Raw genomic sequence first — 4,400 nt, 5'->3', positions numbered from 1 at the left:
TGGAGACTGGAGCTGTTCCTATTCGGCCATCTTGCTCCGCGGATCTTCTCTTTTATTAACCTACCTATCGGTCTATAAATCATGTTTATTCTTTCAAAAAACAAATTTTGCTTTTGTTGATCTTTTGTGTGGATTTTTACATCTGAATTTTTTTCAGTTCAGCTCTGATTTGGGTTCCTTTTTTCTCCTGGCTTTGAGGTTGGTTTGCTCTTGTTTTTCTAGTTTATCTAGGTGCAATGTTAGGTTGCTAATTTGAGATCTAATTTCTTGATGTAGGCATTTAGCACTATAGATCTTCCTCTTAATACCTTTACCTGTGCCCCAGAGATTCTGGTATGTTCTACCCAGTAGCAGAATACACATTCTTCTCATCTGCACATAGCACATACTGTAAAACTGACCACATGCTCTGCCATAAAGTATCAATGAATTTTAAAAAATCTAAATCATACCAACCACATTGTTTCATTAGTTTCAAAGAGTTTATTTTTTATTTCTGTCTTAATTTTATTCTTTACCCAAAAGACATTTAGAAGTAGGTTGTTTAATTTCCATGTAATTGTATGGTTTTGAGATATCTTCTTGGTATTGAATTCTATCTTTATTGAGCTGTGGCCTGAGAGTGTAGTTGGTATAGCTTTGGCCTTTTCAATTTGTTGGTACTTTGTGGCTTAGCATATGGTCAATCTTAGGGTATGTGCTGTATGCAGATGACAAGAACGTATATTCTGTTGTTGGCTGGAGTGTCTTGTAAATGTCTATTAGGTCTATTTGGACAACTGTGAGTTTTAAGTTCAGAATATCTCTGTTAGTTTTCTGCCTCAATGATCTGTCTAATGCTATCAGTGAGGTGTTGAAATCTCCCACTATTATTGTGTGTTTACCTAAGTCTCTTCATAGGTCTCTAAAACTTATTTTATGAATCTGGATGCTCCAATATTGGATGCATATGTATATTTAGGATAGTCATGTCTTCTTGTTGAATTGCACCCTTTATTACTTTGTAATGTCATTTTGTCTTTTTTGATCATTGTCTGCTTTGTCTGATATAAGAATAGCAACCTCTGCTCTTTTTTTGTTTCCTGTTTGCCTACAGGTCTTTCTCCATCCATTTACTTTGATCTTGTGTGTGTCACTGCATGTGAGGTGGATCTCTTGAACACAGCAGACAATGGGGTCTTACTTCTTTATCCAACTTGCCACTGGTATCAGGTATTGATCTTTTGTTTCCATGTTCAGCATTCACTTAAAGACATTCTGTAAGGCAGGTCTAATGGTAACTAACTCATTTAGCTTTGTCTTCTCTGAAAATAATTTTATTTATCCTTCTCTTATGAAGCTTAATTTGATGGGATATGAAATTCTTGGTTGGAATTTCTTTTCTTTAAGGATGCTGAAAATAGGCCTTCAACCTCTTCTGGCTTGTAAGGTTTCTGTCGAAGGGTCCACTATTCACCTGACAGGCTTCTCTTTGTAAAAATAAGGAATGCTTCATGAATTTCTGTGTTATCCTTGTGCAGGAGCCACGCTATCTTCTTTGTATCATTCCAATTTTAGCATGCGTGCTGCAAAAGCAGGCACATGAATAAGATTTAAATTCTGAGTATACTAGGATGAATGAATCAACAGAATAACTTAAATGATGTGAGATTCAATAAGGGTAAGGACTATTTGGGTATTCATTCTCTTCTTGTATGTTTTTATGCTTCTGGAGAGTTCTTGTAAAAGAGTAAATTGATATTAATAGTACAGCAGCTGTTGGTAAACAATAACTAAAGCATCAACTCTAGGGAGGTATGGTGTTAGGGTAAAATTACTGATTCAGAGACGTGGAGGTTTGACCCTAATAAATCCCATAATCTAACTAGGTTATAGTTTTTCCAACTGTTAAATGAAAATAGTAAATCAAATTATTTCTGAAGACATTTTGAATTATAAATCTCTTTGTCTTTATACCTAAGTTTCATACTTTAGTGAGAGTGCCAGAAAAGCAACAACAATAAATAGTATGTCCTCTTAATACACAGATATTTTTATAGTACTAATTCTTTGTGGCTGTTAGACAAAACTGTAAAGTTCAGGATTTAAAACTAAAGCTGTTAAACAAAGGTTTAAGCATATTTTAGCTCTCAGTTTTATGTAAATGTTCTCACCTGATTATTTTCTCAATATACGTAATCACGTTTTTCTGTTTGAAAAAACTACCCAACTGAGCCAGAAGGCTTAGACAATATAATTAGATATTTGATGTGTATGTATTTGTCAAAACTCCTTGAACTGCAAACTGGTTCCCCACCGGAGATACAGCAAAGGTGTGGTAGTGGGAGCAGGGCACTCCAAGCTACACAGAGTAGGGGCATGCAGTATCTGCAGAGATTTTAAAATAATGATGAAACTGACTAAAAGTCAATCCGATTTTTATTATCCCCATGTATCAGCAATTCTAAACAATGTCAGTGAGAAAATCACTTCTCTCAAAAAATTTTCATTAGTCTAAATTCAAAACAATTATTGCCGTTATTTATTTTTCGATAATACACATGCAAGCCTCAAAGTAACACTTGTAGTTCAGGTTTTCACCAGCTATACCTTACATCAATGCAGCAGCAGCTTCCTAGGCCAGTTGTTCTCATTGTGGTCTCTTTTATTCCAATCTATCCTTTGTACTGCCACCAAACAGCTCCTGTGATTAAAGGTACCCACTGTTTGCCTTCCCTAAAGATTAAGGACAATTGTCTAGCTAGAAAAACTAACACTTTCAGGTTCTGGATCCAATTTTTCCTTTCTAGACCTTCATAGGCCACTTCTCATCATACTTCCTATTTTAGTATATCTCACAGTGTAGTCCATGGACCTCTGCATTGGAATCACAGCATGAGATGGAGGGCGGAGATGGATATGCCTATGACCTGCCCCAAATCTGCAGCATTAGAATATCTATGGGGGCAGGTGAAATCTGCCCATGGAGCCTTGCTCACTGCTAGCACAGCAGTCTGAGATCAAACTGCAAGGCAGCAGCCTGACTGGGGAAGGGGGGTCTGCCATTGCTGAGGCTTGAGTAAGTAAACAAAGCAGCCTGGAAGCTCGAACTGGGCGGAGCCCAACATAGCTCAGCAAGGCCTACTGCCTCTATAGACTCCACCTCTGTGTGCAGGGCATAGCTGAATAAAAAGCAGCAATTTCTGCAGACTTAAACATTCCTGTCTGACAGCTTTGAAGAGAACAGTGGCTCTCCCAGCATGGTGTTTGTGCTCTGACAATGGACAGACTGCCTCTTCAAGTGGGTCCCTGACCCCCGTGTAGCCTAACTGGGAGATACCTCCAAGTAGGGGCCAACAGACACTTCATACAGGCAGGTGCCCCTCTGGGATGAAGCTTCCAGAGGAAGGATCAGGCAACAATATTTGCTTTCTGCAGCCTCTGCTGGTGATATTCAAACAAACAGGGTCTGGAGCAGACCTCCAGCAAATTCCAACAGACCTGCAGCTGAGAGATCTGACTGTTAGAAGGAAAACTAACAAACAGAAAGGAATTGCATCAACATCAACAAAAAGGAGATCTAAAACCAAACCCCATCTGTAGGTCACCAACATCAAAGACCAAAGGTAGATAAAACCACAAAGACAGGGAGAAACCAGAACAGAAAAGCTGAAAATTCTAAACCTCCCAAGGATCACAGCTCCTCACCAGCAACAGAATAAAGCTGGACAGAGAATGACTTTGACAAGTTGACAAAAGTAGGCTTCAGAAGGTCGGTAATAACAAAGTTCTCCAAGCTAAAGGAGCACGTTCTAAACCAGCACAAGGAAGCTAAAAACCTTGAAAAAAGGTTGGACGAACTGCTAACTAGAATAAACAGTGTGGAGAAGTCCTAAATGACCTGATGGAGCTTAAATCCATGGCATGAGAACTTTGTGACACATGCACAAGCTTCAATAGCCAATTCAATCAAGTGGAAGAAAGGGTATCAGTGATTGAAGATCAAATTAATGCAATAAAGCAAAAAGACAACTGAAGATCAAATTAATGAAACAAAGCGAGAAGAGAAGTTTACAGAAAAAAAGTGTAAAAAGAAACGAACAAAGCCTCCAAGAAATATGGGAATATGTGAAAAGACCAAATCTACATTTGACTGGTGTACCTGAAAGTGATGGAGAGAATGGAACCAAGTTGAAAAACACTCTTCAGGATATTATCCAGGAGAACTTCTCCAACCTAGCAAGGCAGGCCAACATTCAAATTAAGGAAATACAAAGAACAACACAAAGATACTACGCAAGAAGAGCAACCCCAAGACACATAATTGTCAGATTCACCAAGGTTGAAATGAAGGAAAAAAACAGTAAGGGCAGCCAAAGAGAAAGGTCAGGTTACCCACAAAGGGAAGCCCATCAGACTAA

The sequence above is a fragment of the Rhinopithecus bieti genome, unplaced genomic scaffold (assembly GCF_001698545.2).
Source record: "Rhinopithecus bieti isolate Rb0 unplaced genomic scaffold, ASM169854v2 scaffold_8760, whole genome shotgun sequence".
Taxonomy (NCBI): domain Eukaryota; kingdom Metazoa; phylum Chordata; class Mammalia; order Primates; family Cercopithecidae; genus Rhinopithecus; species Rhinopithecus bieti.
Note: the sequence above shows the minus strand (reverse complement) of the source record.